The sequence below is a fragment of the Argiope bruennichi genome, chromosome 3 (assembly GCF_947563725.1).
Source record: "Argiope bruennichi chromosome 3, qqArgBrue1.1, whole genome shotgun sequence".
NCBI classification, from domain to species: Eukaryota; Metazoa; Arthropoda; class Arachnida; order Araneae; family Araneidae; genus Argiope; species Argiope bruennichi.
Genome location: NC_079153.1, coordinates 51,322,388 through 51,337,373, shown reverse-complemented (window position 1 = coordinate 51,337,373; position 14,986 = coordinate 51,322,388). Strand labels below are relative to the sequence as shown.

The 14,986-nt window shown below is 28.8% G+C and overlaps 1 protein-coding gene across 2 annotated transcripts in view; it reads left to right on the top strand.

Annotated features, from left to right (window-relative positions):
* LOC129962531 (caldesmon-like) overlaps nucleotides 1–14,986 on the top strand; it is a 43,413-nt gene that overhangs the window by 13,723 nt on the left and 14,704 nt on the right. The window contains exon 1 of one of the 2 annotated variants that reach the window (XM_056076287.1): nucleotides 14,654–14,809. The exons of the other annotated variant lie outside the window; for it this stretch is intronic. The gene's annotated coding sequence lies outside the window, so the exon portion shown is untranslated. Of the gene's footprint in view, nucleotides 1–14,653; nucleotides 14,810–14,986 lie in introns of those variants that run through there. 2 annotated transcript variants of the gene reach the window in all.

Here is a 14,986-nt window from a genome sequence, read left to right as displayed (position 1 = left end):
ATTTACTTTCCATAAATTTGTACTTTCAATTATTTAAAGGCTATAATTCAAAAATAGGATAACTTAAATATATAGAATTTGACATGTGATATTGTAATTATAATTGTAGTCCTGTGTCATATTTTGGTTTGAGTCGGCTTGAAACAACTCGTCTAAAACACAAATGTGATTTTCGGGTCCTATTGCTAATTGCCAGGAATTATTCGCCTAAAAAATCTCCAAGGATCACACAATGGATTCAGTAAAATGCTAAAATCATGCCAAAGATCAATATTTCATAACCAAAGTTCGCCAATAATGGCACTCGCTGCCATTCCCAAGGTCAACAGTTTTATGCGGGGCGAAGGGAATTTATTAAAGAGTATGCGAGAAATTTTTAGGAGATCATTCCAGCTGGTTCTCATTGTTGATGATCAAGATATGAAAATTCGGTTTGCTTTTCTATGCTGAGAAGATTCAATATAAGGCATGCTTTTAATAAAATTTTGGAAATTTTGCTGTACAATTAAAGCTTAACTTCGGAATGAATCTATAATGAAAAATTTTTAAAGTGGGTTCATTTTTAAATACTACTTTTTTTTTCTGTAATATAGGTGGATATATAATAACATAAATAGAAAAATAGAAAAATGTGCAAAGAACAGAGTGGTACAAGGCTTTTGAAATAGTATAGGTCATATGAAGAAATAATCTGTTGAGGAAACTATTAAGTCCGAGTTAAAAAAATACTTACTGGAAATTTTTATCATTTATTAATCCTACTTACTAATTGCCAAATGTAGTTAGTACAATTAAAATGTCGTTACAGTAATTTATAAATATAAAAAAGCAAAGCATAATATGATATTTATATTTTAAAATTTCAATAATCATTGGAAGTGACATAAGATCAAATCAACTATAATGAACTTTAATAAAAATGATGAGCATTTTTTAACTTAGTAAAACACTGACTAATTTACGCTTACTTCCAAAATTGCTGAAAAGAGAAATATTTTTTGTTAATCGAATTTTTTTGAGTATTTTCTGTTTTTGATTATCTTCAATAACTATCTAAGTAACTAAAATGATGAATTTAGTAAACAGACAATTTTTCTCTACTAAAAATATAGTGGAATATTTGTGCTTTTGTATGTCAGAGCTTTCTAGAGAAGACCATTTTACCCAAAAGCACCAAATTTAGCTCTGATATAATTTGGAAAATATAAATATGTACTTTGGGAAAAATTGTTTTGAAATTTAAATGGGATTTTTAATTAATTAAAATTAAGCAGAACTTTTGAGTTTTTCTAAAATAACACTAGAAAATATAATAGCACGAAAGATATATTTATATTATTGAAAATTCAGAATTTAATGCTTTAATTACTTAACTGTCATACAAAGATTTCGAGAATTTTTACAATTAAAAAAATACTTTTAATCTACTTTTTGATATATTGCATTGCTGCCTTGATTTTCAAACACCGTTTTTTGTTTAATTAAATTTTTAAAAGAAACTGAAAAGCTAAAAAAGAGAGTTAAAAATGATGTCACAATATAGCGAAATTTAGAAGTAAATGAACAGAGTATTTACGTTTTTATAATGCTGTTATGTTACGAAACTAGTTTCCATTAAAAAGGTCCATGTATATAATGAACAGAATATATGTAAGTCAATTAGAATGACACTGATTGTGAGACAAAACGACACGTCTAACAGTTTGACTTAAACCTGGACACGAAGCTATATCCAAACGATTTATTTAAAATAAAATATCCCCATCGAACCAGCTAGTCGTCAAAGGCAACTAGTAAGAAACAAGAAATTGAAGCTAAAATACCATTGAAGACAGATTATAATGAAAGTTATGTTCTCAATAGCATTATAATATGAAGGGCATTAAAATATGATTTTAAAATATTAGGATATTTCATAAATAATATGAACAGAAGTGCAATAATATTAAAATAACATGGCTTTGATATCTGGCATGGGAATTTTTCACGGATCTTTCTCGGGAGAATCATAAGCATTGAATTATACACAAAATCTTTTATTGCAAATAGCAGAAAGAACACTTCCATCGAGCCCTCGAGGAGATTACAATTGAATACATTTACAATAAGGTAATACATTTAGTTTAATAAAAAACAAAACATCGTTGCTACTTATAATGTGTCCGATTAATTGCAATTAATTCATTAGAATCGTCACATTTTCTTTTGTGCTGTATCTCCTTAGATTTACACAAAATGACCTTCAAAATCCTCCTGGTAATTAAAATATTCAGTTCATAAAACTTATGGAATCTGCAGCATATAAATGTTATCTTTTAAAACCTGTATGGTACATGATCTGAAATTCAAAATATAATTTTTAAGGCATTAGTGTCCTGAATTTTATGGTAAAATGGCGATTCTCACATTTCATGCATATCATATACTGGAGGATCAAATAGGATAAGATTATTTACCAGGTGAGTTATATCGTACTGACGGATGGAATCCTTGTACAAGTTATTGTAGAGAATAAATTAGTGGTCTAATATTTGTGATGTTTCATTTCAGATGAAAAGCGAGCGAAAGGCTGTTAATAATTTGAAAAAGGAAAGAGAGGGACACATTAATCTTTTTCTCAAATATAAAAATAATTTGCTTTTCATCGTGTGATATTAATAATTTTCTTTACATCGATTACTGACTTCATATGCTCTAACATGAGTTGTAAAAGTGTTACAAAAACTAAAATAAGCAACAAGAATTCGAATTTAATTTGTTTCTTTTTGTTTTGGGTTTATGGTGCATGAATCGATTAATTACTGATGCTACAGCAAATATTTATTTTTTAAAATATTAATTCGGAAAAAATAAGAATTCTAGACATTTGAAAAAGTGTTGAAGCCCAAAAAGAGTCAGAAAAATTGCTGAAAAAATTGACAGTTAAGATAAGAAAATTCATTCATTGTAAGACAGTTGAAGGTGAAAACATTTCCTAATGTTTTCTCAGATTAATTTGGATAGGTAATTAAAAAGTGTCGAAACAAAAAAAAAAGCCAATGTAATTACTAATGAATTCATAACTAAGACAAGAAAATAGATTGTGTAATTTCCGATTAATTGAAAGCTGAATTTTTTTATAATTCTTTTCTGAGATTAATTTGGAAAGGTAAAAATTCCTAGATGTTTAAAAAAAAGCATTGAAGTAAAAAAAGTAATAATGAATAAAAAAATTTAAAGTAAATCTACCATCGCAAATTTATCATGTGAGAACATTATTATTTTATAAGTCATTATTTGTCTTACTTAATTTAAGTCATTAACCAGTTTAAACCGGTTTGAAACAATCACGACGCCTCTCTCGCTATCTGTCTATCTATCTCTCTCTATATATATAATGATAATTTTTTTAAAACTTTCATTTTTAATTTTTCTAGACGGCGAACAAAGCTTTGCTCGATGGGGAAAAAAAATCGTTTTTCTAAATATTGATGCGTGCTTAATCTGATAGTCTTATGATTGTTTCAAACCGGTTTAAACTGGTTAATGACTTAAATTAATTAAGACAATTCGTAAGAATTCAGAAAATGTATAATTTGGAAATTAAGTTGTAACTTTAGTTGGCGATAAATCACCAAATGTGACAACCCTCTGCATTATTTTCTAATATTCCTATTTTAAATTAGTTGAAACTATCCCTGAAACAACAATCTATCGATTAAACAAACAATATTTTGACTTGTTTGGTTCATTTTTAAAAATCTTTGCGTGAGTTAGGCAATAACACTGTGATTTCCAAGGGGAATACTACATTAGCAGAAAATAGATAATGGAAAAACTATACTGTGAAAGCCGACTCCAAAATAAAAATGCATTAGCAGACGATAGATATTTCAAAAACTATAGTGTGAAAACCGATTCCAAAAAAAAAAAAAAAAAAAAAAAAAAGGATAAACAACCAATTTGTTGCCTTCACATTTTGAGGCTCCAAAAACTTCAAGCTAAAACAATATCATGTTCTCACATGATGAAAAAAGTCAGAAAAATTACTAATAAATTGATATTTAAATAAAAAAGAAATGGAAAAATTTCTTTATTGTTTTTAAGATTAATTTAAAACGATACTAATTAATCGATATTTAAAAAGTGTTATTTTAAGTGTAAAAAGTTATAAAGAAAAGTATATGAAAAATTCAAAATGATCATTGACAAATTGGCAGTTTAGTCAGAAAAGCCACGGTAAAGTTTCAAGCTAATTGCAAAGAAAGCTTTGGAACCATCCAATTAAATTTATCATACTCTGCATTTTTTTTATTATATCTAGAATTAATTTTTGATATCTAATGAGAGTTACTTCTAATCCAGTTTCAGTTATAAATACTTTAAGAAAGATATTAGATATCACTAATTTAAAATAATTGGGTTTTAGATTTAAAATTTCTTGGATTGAAAAAATTAATTGATTTTTGTTTTAATAGTTTCTTTTTAAATTTCACCATGAAGCTTATTTTGTTCTTCAAAATCGCTATTGACCTTTGCATCATCGAAACACAACTAATTCGTGTTCTTTCGTTGGCTGAGATAAAATCTTTCTGTATTGTAAAAAAAAAAGTCTAGACGTTTTTCATTACCAAATGAAGTTCCACATGTGTAACTCTTCTATGTTTGAGTAGATGAAACGTTTTCTAGAAACGTGTTTTAATGGTAAGTCAAGGACTGGCTGACTGAGAGTTAATTGAAAAAAAAATAATAAAAAAATTTCATCAATAAGCCACTAAACAACCCTTTATTTATCCTTCCTGATTCTTTTTCCTTTGTGTAATGACAAATTGTGCATTGGTATTTGAAATTAGCGGTATTTTTTTTTTTTTAAATATCTCTTTTTCGACTTTTAGAATTTGTTATGATTCTTCTAACTAATTTATGAATTGAATTTTGTTTGAAATTCAAATATTACGTTTTTCAATTGAAAAAGTTAAAAGCTTTATTTTTATTTAGAGCCATTTTAAAACAACGTTAATTTTATAAAACATTTTGTATTCTAAGATGAGAAAAATAAGAGCAATTTTTTAAGAAATATCATCAGCTTTTATTTATTTTTCCTGCGAGATCTATTTTAGGAGAACACGTCTTTTTTCTTGAAAACTGACTTACAAAATAATTCGCTACATTTATATGGTAACATAAAATAAGCGAAGAAAAGGTTGAGTTAAAGATAATTCTTACTAACACTGCTTGTGATTTCGTTAAAATGGAAGAGCATTGTCTTCTTTGTCTCTTTTTTTAAATTTGATTTACTGAAATAAGCGCAATTCATATCCATTCCTCCATATTTGAGGATAATTTTGCTGTTATATTAACTCACAGTTACATTTTCAACTCCATAAAATAATTGAAAAATTCGGAAAATTACAGACCATGAAAAATTCAATATTATAACCTTATAAACAGGTTTTGTAAAATTCTCACATTTAATAAAAATTTATTTAAAGGCGTTTTGTAGAATGTGTTCGGAATGTATTTCTTTGATTTTAAAGATAAAATTGGCAATGGTTCTTAAAAATACTTTACTATTCATTGAAGCAGAGCTTACATTGGGTTAATAGAAGTTATAGCTAGAAGATCATGTGAGTCTATAGGGACAAAATGACTGCAAATTCCATTAAATGCAAATAGAATCAGAAATAGCAATATCTCGATATGATATTTTTGATCTTCTATCAATATTAGGACATTATTGCAAACGCTGCTATAGTGAGGAATAACATCTTCCGTTACGTAAACGTCTATTGCCTCAGCATTTTTTTTTTCTTCATGTGAAGACAAAAATGTTACTTGCAAATACCCCCCCCCCTCGGGGGGCATCTCGAAATGAGGATGAGATGCTTCCGGCATGGTGGTTGGATCTCGCAACCCTGGAGGGTACACTAATAGGTGGGGGATCTGGCTCCTCCCATCGATGACGGGACGTACTTCCTTCGGGGAGGGTTGTACCGTGGCCGGTGACGGCCCTTAGGACTCAACCACAGTTCCCACCAATGTTGCTGTTGCGGCGGTCCGGTCATTCAGTTTTATGGTTTAAATCCGTGTGCCTTCGGGCGGGTCGGAGAGTTAGATGGTTGACTTACTTGCAAATCCCCCAAAATTCCCTAAAAACTTTTTTTCTGTTCAGAAGAGATTTTTCCAAGAGGATCTATGAGCATGATGTTTAATTATATCGGCGTGTCCACCATGACTTGAATTACTTGTTTATAGTTTATCAAATGGCTAGTTGATTGGATAAGAACTATGACAAGTTCAATATTTTCAGTTTCATTGTATATAACGTATATTTTCTTCGAAAGCTTATTTTTTTCCGTACAACTATTTTCATTTTCAGTATTCACCAAAATATTGTACTTCCTAAAATGTTTAGAAGCTTTCTTTGTTCAATTTACTAGAGAAATGAAACTTTTATGAAATTCTAAAATGTAAAAGCTTTACATTATAATCTCATTAAAAGTAGTGGATTATGTTTATTTCAAAAGAAACACATGAGGTACCGAAAATATATTTAATATGACAACTTTTTAGTTTTTACCTAAAAGAGTTATTTTACTTTTAATGACTATTACCTACTTTTATGGAACTTGTGTCTCAAAAAAAAAAAGTATTGTTAGAATCATTCAACTTGTGCATCAAAATAAAGTATTACTAGAATAAAGCGCAATTTTAGAATTATATTATTTTCTGTTGATATGATATTCATAGCAATTATTCATTGTATAAGTACATTGAAACGTTATTTTTCTTTACATATCCGTTATGTTGAGTGGTGTTTGCAATCAAATATACTTCATTTTGTGCTAAATATATTTATTTTTCGGTATTATATAAATCGGCTTACATTATTACAAATATTCATTGCTTTTATAAAAATACGTAACTCTCAATGTAACTGTTAACTGAAGATATATTTTCATTCTTCTTTTAAAACCCCGATAATAGCTTCTTCAGTATTTCAGTATTTATAACAAAAATATCAGACAAAATATTCGTCTGATAACGTTACAAGATGAAGTTGAATTTATGTAAATGGTATTCAGAAATTACTAATTGCTTGAAGAATTTAAATAAAGTTCAAGGTATAAGCGATTAACTTATCATTACTGCAAAATCGGTAACTCATTAAATAAAAAAAAATCGGTTTCAAAAGTAAAGGGTACAATAAGATTCCGTGCTCTATTACGAATGTAGCGTGCGGAGAAATTTTCAATTTTGCGGAAGATAGAAATCAGTAAAAAAGAGAAACAATATTATTTTGTAAACTTTTGTTATGAATTAAATAATTCATAGAATTATTTAAGAAGCTTTTAGAAGTAAAAAATATAGCAATTTTTAAAATATGCAAAAGAAAATATTCTGGCATTTGCTAAGATAACATACATAGCAATTTAAAAATAAATATCCAAACCTTACAAAATATTATCCTCATCAGTGTTAATTGAAGAATAAAAAAAATGTTAAATTTCCATCTTGATAATTGATTTTCTTACGTAATTTACTAGAGCAGCGCAAGTTTATCCTTACATTTAAATGAAAATTGAAAGAAAAGACGTTTTTTTGAACTGCATACTTCAGAATAAAGACAGAATTCTTTTTTTACTACATATTTCAAAATATGCGTATGCAACATTTCCTCTGATCTTCACTAGATTATTTTTTGATGCTTTTCGGATTCAATATTTTTTTCTTCAGGAATATTTGTTCTTCAGGAATATTGAATTTAGCATTGAGTTCTCTTATTGATTTCCATCATCTACGAAATATGCTTTTTTATAACAACTGGTTTACTGAGAATAGCATAAATTATGTGTTAAAATATACTTTTAAATATTACTGGACTGTCCGTTTTTGTCTCTAGAATACAAATTCTTTAAGAATCTTTATTTCTTTTGTATTCTAGATCACTGTGCATCTCATAGACATTGTTTTGACTTCGCGTTCCGAAGGGTTAAATATTATTGGAAATTAATAAAATATTTTATCAATTAAAACTAATTAAAAATTTACAAATGCACTTTCATTTATCATTGACGAATGTAAATTATTTATTAGAGATTAACGAAAGACAGAGAAATTGACTTTTAAAATTTAATCAGCTGATATTATAATGAACATCTTCATGTCTCTGTCAGCGGACGTGTAAATTGCCAAAAGTCACCACAACAACAACATTTACATGTCTACAAAAATGCCTATTTAAGGAAGTTACAGACAAAATTTTGTAGAAGTGATTGCAGATTGCATTCCATTCTTTTAAGGATAAAATATTTGTATTCTTGTGAACAGCCTTCTTCAGTTTTGTTTTCAATTTCCAATGACGTTAAATGTTGGTAGAACGATCTAGAATATATAATTATGAAAATCAAGAATCATGCAACGATCCACATCTGATAATTTCTGACCATTATAGTCATTACTGAAAGAAAAAATAAATGTTCCAGATATTATTCCTTCGAAACGAATTAAAATCTGTTGCCATAAGATATCTCATAAATATGTTGTAAACTTGATAATCGATTCTCACAGTTATAAAAAATCATTTATATCGATTTAACACTGAGAAGCTTATCATTATGTAATGTTTGAGAAGAAATGTGAAACCTAGCATTAGAACGAGAAGTTATAATTTTTTCCCTTTATTAACCTCTTGCGCTATAATAATGTGTCTAACTTGTGCTTTGAGTTATAGAATTTTTAATATTTAATTCATAAATTAAGTAAAAGTATAAAGTCATTTCAAATTCAAAAAAATTTAGTAATTATGGCTCATTATTTCAAGTGTTCTTTTATGTTTTACAGAGATTGGAATAATAATAAATGTCTCAAATAGGATGTGCTCCCTAATTAGGAGATTAAATAAATTCTTTGGTGACGAGATTAACCAGACACCTATTTTAGTTTTTTTAATTAATTCCAATTTATGAAGCTGATGTATCAAACAATAATAATAATTTCATTCCCAATTAGAAATTTCTAACAATAATGTCTGTTTTATATCAAGCGAAATTTCTGTTTTTGTTTACTCCAGACGTAAACTGAATAGGGTATGAATTAAGAAAATGAATGTTTTCTTTTTTTTTAAATTATTTCATCTTTTTTTTGTATAGTATTTCTAACAATTTATTAGTATATTGCCTGAGTGGTTTGCCAGATTTAAGTTTGATTAGATCCAAAGATATTTGAGATACGGGGCTTTCATAAGTATTTTATTATAAGTATATTTAGTATACAAGTTCTCTACTGAAGGCTTTTTTCTACTCCACATTAACTTCAGAACGGCGACAACTATTGCCACAAACTTGGTATCGAGATATATTTAAATTATCCTGTACTACATGGTAAGATTCAATACAGTGCCATCTAGTTGCAAATAATGGAGTTAGCAGTTCTATATAAAGAATGACACAAGGTATGGGAAAAAAATTCAGTTATAAAAATTAATAACGTCTTCGATTTTGTATGAAAGGTCATTTTGAGCGCAGTAACGCTAAGAACAAAACATGAAAAACGCTCATTTGTTTGGTCGCTATTTTTTAAATCTTTGATGTAACAACTCCCCAACAGTATTATCATCAGAAAATATCATCTTTTGAATAATAAAAGTTGATTCTATTACGTAGTTGTTAGCTTAGATTAAAAATAATAATATTTGCCTATTGTTCTGTCTTATTTCTGACGCTTTTCTTAAAAGACCAAGCAAAAGCGCATTTTGTACGTTTTCCTCTTAGCATTATGATTGTCAATATAACTTTACGTACTAATCGAAGCGATTCTTACAATTTTGTAACTGACTTTCACACATATCTTATAGCATTTTTATGATGGACTATTAACTCCGTTATTTGCTACCATGTAGTGCTATAACAGATTTCACCGTATAGCGTTCGGTAACTTTACTGTAGCTAGACACCAAATTTGTGGTTATAGCTATCGTCGTTCTCAATTAATGAGAGTTAGAAGAACTTTAATGGATAGCCTGTGTATGATACCTGCTTAATCGGAGTAATTTTGGGGGGAGGAGCGCTCAAGAAAATGGAGGACTTAAGCTATAGCTTCTGCAATTTCTACGTATACCTGATACTGCTTTCAAAATAAATAATTGCGGTTTATATGATTTAAGTTTATTTTAAAGGGGTTTAACTTATATAATTTAATGAATTTAAATTAATTACTTTAATTATTTTATTAAATAAAAATAAAAAATATTTTTATCATTTTATTAAATTAAATAATAAATTTAAATTGATTTTTTAAATTAATTATTTTAATAGATTTAATTTAATTTAAATGCGGAAATTAAATTTAAAAGTTCTTACTTTATAACGATAGATTGTTAAAAACGTTAAAGAGTGCTGGTCACGAACATAATGGTGAGTGGTACGGAGCGTCAAAAACTAGGCTCAGGCGATATAATAAAGATAAAATGACCTTCAATAAACTAGTCTTTAAAGTAAATCTTTTTTTCTGTCTGCGAATTTGGACAAACAGAAAAGTAATTATAGGTATTTTTTCGACAGCCTTGTTTTATTAAACATGAAGTTGAATTTCTCAAAACATATTTGAGATAGCTATCTGAATTTTTTTTATCAGTTATTTTTTTTTTTTTTTTTTTTTTTTGTTGTTATGTTCTTTGTTTGCTCTTATCAGTCTACTTCAGTGGAATTCTATAAATTTCACTCGAACTAAATAAAAATTAAAAATGATTTTCTAAATTAACGCTTTTTAAAAACTTACTTTGGAGAACAATAAAACAATAAAATTGCTGCCATGTATTTCCCCATATCTTAATGCATTTCATGGCAATTCTATAGAACAAATTAGATCTGTAATTTATGATAAAATCGCACATGATGAATTTTTTAAACAAAATATTTTTCCGATACTCGGCATCCGATAAAGGTGACAAACACTAATTTTTTAAAGACAATATTTCAACGAAAATCTGTATAATCTGAGTAACTGAAAATAGGTATTCAAACTTCGTTTTCATATGAATTTCAGTTCTTCAAATTATGAAGATAAAATTAAAAGAATTACGATTCAAAGCCAGAATTTCAACATCCACCATCAAACTTTCCTTATGGTAGAGTAAGCAAAATCAGGAAGGATATATGAAAACGGATGAAGTACAGGAAGACGTATGTTGCATAATGAAAAGAAACACAATCATCCATTCTTGTCAAGGTAAACTCTATGTACGTAATTCTTTTGCTCAAGTGGAAATTCTAGTTATAAGAATACAAACTGAGGTTAATTTAAAATTCAAAGAAATATAACTTTTTTTTGAAAAGCACTCTGAAGTTTATTTTATATTTGGGTTCAATGACTGCCTAAGATAAGTTAGCTAACTGGAAAAACATGCAATCTACTTAGCCACTTGAAAAGTGAATTAAAGTAGGTAAAAGCAAACCATATGAAGCAGTAAATACGCACAGTTTCATACAGTCCTATAAGGTGGATTGGGATAGGTTATATTAACCATTAATATTCTCTAATTATATCTCACACAATGGTCTTTGCACTCTTGATGTTTACGATTTTGGAGTAATATATGATTTTCACTCATATAATGCATAAAACAGAGAACTCAAACTTTTGGTACCCTGAAGTATTAATTGGAGTTAACATTGTTGATTCGAATGACACTTGTCACAGACAACAAGCACACTGATTTCTAAAGTCAGTGACTTTAAGCCAAGGTTGCGCCTCTTGTTTTTTCAGTAGCGCCATCTAGGGCCAAGAGTACGCCTTAGATACATACACGTCACAACCCTTTTTACGGGGTGGTCTTCATTCATGCATTTCATTAATTAATCCATAAATCGTAATTCAGACCTGAATCAGAGAAGGATCACCCCTGATCCAGTACTCCCAGTGGTATTATTATCGACATGGAGGACTTTGTGACTGCGACAGATTTATACGTGCGCCAGCCACAACACACAAGGAGAGTCTTCGGCCGGCAGGGTTTGAACTCGCAACTCAAGGGACGCGAATCCAACATCCGACCAACCAGGGTATCCCGGTCCATTATTTGGAATACTGGGTAAAAACACTCCAACAAGAAGAAAGCCAGAAGGCACTCTATTAGCTTAAGATATTTACCGATATCTCCTTGATGAAAAGTCAGATTTCTGAACCAATTTTGTCAAATCTTGTTTCATACGATACTCTCTGGATTAGTCAACAAGAATCTCATGCTATTCACTACACTCCATTTTAATGGGATAGTCTCGCTACAGATTTTGCCTGATAAGGCCACAGGATCAATCTCTCCCTTTTTCTGTTTTCGAGAAAAATGGAGAACACACTAATTCGCTGTACATTCTATACGGAAGAAAAAAATCCAAAGCCAACACCATTGTACCGATTTCAAAAATTTGTTTTTGATTTGAAATGGAGAATGGAAATTTGAATGGAAATTTGAAATGGAGAACACACTTATTCGCTGTACATTCTATACGGAAGAAAAAAATCCAAAGCCAACACCATTGTACCGATTTCAAAAATTTGTTTTTGTTTGTCATGCATATCCATGACCCCCTCATATATCATCTACGAATTTTTACTTTCTTCTTTCGCTTTCAAGTGATATTACAAAATAAATTTGTGGCACAGCGACAACAACTGAAAAGATTTCGTCAATTTTCGTCGCGAAATAGCAGATTTTGCCATTTAGAAATCATTAGATCAAACAGAATGTTCGATCGTTATTGTGTAGTCTTTAGTGTGAATTTTTGAGCGACATTTGAATAAAGAATTATGTAAAAATAATTTTTCAACAACGCATAATCTAGATAGATGAAATTTGGTATATAATTTTATCATCACAAATATAGATGTGTATTAAATTTCGAACAAAACGTGTTAAAGGAGTGACTATCTGTTCGCCTTTGCAATTTCTTCTATTAATGAAATTTGTTATATTATTTTACAACCAATTTTATGAATTTATAATGTAATTTTGCCCTAATCAGTCAAAAAAAGAAAAAAAAAAACCATCCGAAGCTTGTTTTTTTACATTGCATTGTCCTGTGTTGCGCATTTATAAAACGTGATATATATTTCGTCATTACACATGGAAGTCGGTTGCAAGGATTCCTGCTTTCGAACTTTGAAGCAATCTTCGAGGATTTTATATTTCATTTCATGCGTAATCAGTATACATACATATACATATTCTGTTACAGAACATATACATATTCTGTATATGTTCTGTAACATGTTCTGGAATATAGTTAAACACATCGGATATTTTCTATTCATTAAAAGATATTGTAAGAACTTCGAATTACCAATCCTCGGTAAGCTAATCGCACTTCAGTTTATAGATAACATCAGATTCTTTTCTCTTAAGATATATTTTTCTTATGGTTTGCCCCCCCTCTCCCAAAAAAGAACTGAATAACGTATGTAGATTATTTGCTATAGATTTTAACCAATACACCAAATTTGTAACGGAAATTATATACTCATACTTCACATTCATATCTGTATATATAATTTGTGCTTTTAATGCAATTCGTACATCAGTTTAAGTGTTTCTGTTAGATACCATTTTCTGCATTTTGTTTGTCTTTTCCGTACGCTACTACCAATTTCAATAATATTTCACCTATGACCATGAATATATATTTTCAGAAAAATAAAACATATATTTTTATACAAGCTTCGATTCCCATAATGGACCTATCATGCCATAAATTTCTTAAACTATGACATCTAATGGATATTAAGATTTGAAAAATGAATTTGTTTTAAGTGGTCCGATGAAATAATCTTACTAATATAAATTATTATGTTTGTCAGGCTTTAATTTATATGCGTTCTTTGAAATTACTTTGTATAATTAGAGATATCAAAACATTTGAGCCATTTGATATTAAACTTTTTCTTTTTAAATTAGAAGTAGGTTAATGGAATTACAGATAAAATATACAACTCTGACTTTTTGTTCCTCTGTATCTTGCGAAAATAATGTAATAATTTCTATATATATAAGTCCATTATTTATATATCATTTAAAAAGAATTTAACCAGTTGTCTATTTTAAATAGGATAAAGAAAATAAGTCTTAATCATGACAAAAAAATATACAAGTGTTCTTCTGAGGAAAAGTAAATGGGAATTTTAGGCATAAAGTTTCCAAACAATTTTATAGATTCAAACAATCAGATAATACTACGATTTTTCACGTTCCAAGTTTTTACTACTATTTGGCATTCATGTATTGGCTTTTCCATGAATGGAATTTCGAGAAAAAAATTGTTTTCACTTTCCAGGTAGTCAAACAGGATCTGAAACTTGGATAATGTTATATATTTTTTTCTTTTAATACAATATTCGTTTTTTTTTCTTCTCATTTTTATTCGTCTGCGCTTTAGCGACCAAAATATTAAAATAATATAAGAACATTCGAAGAAAAATAACGAAGGATTTCAATCAATTTATTTTCAGAATTGATGGATGCGAAAATATCAGACTACAAAGAGACAAACTTTTTTTGTATGTTGAATCAAAAAGTATTTGTTTGGCGCTTTATCGATATCTTTTTTTCCCCGTTGATCTGATCGGATGTTGATAGATACTTCCTCAGAAAGTTTATCATTTTTCTCTTTCTATCCGCTTTGTCTGATTGGCCCTTCTTGATTTTGATTTCGCGAGATAAGGCGAGGAAACTGACGTTTCGGTGAAAATCTGTGATCTAATTTGACAGTTGCATTGGAGCTTGTCTTTAAGAAAACATTGTGCTAAAGGCGCAACTCTCGACATTGATATAATTGAGGTAAATATATTTTTTTAAATATCAATGTTTTTTTTTTAAATTTTGCTTGGAGCATTGTTTTAGAATTTAAAGAAAGCAGTGTTTATTTTCTTCAAAAACATTATTTGAATAAGTAGCTATTTCATTAAAAATCTGATTTTTTTCGGCAAATAAAGAATAATTACAGGATATGAAGTA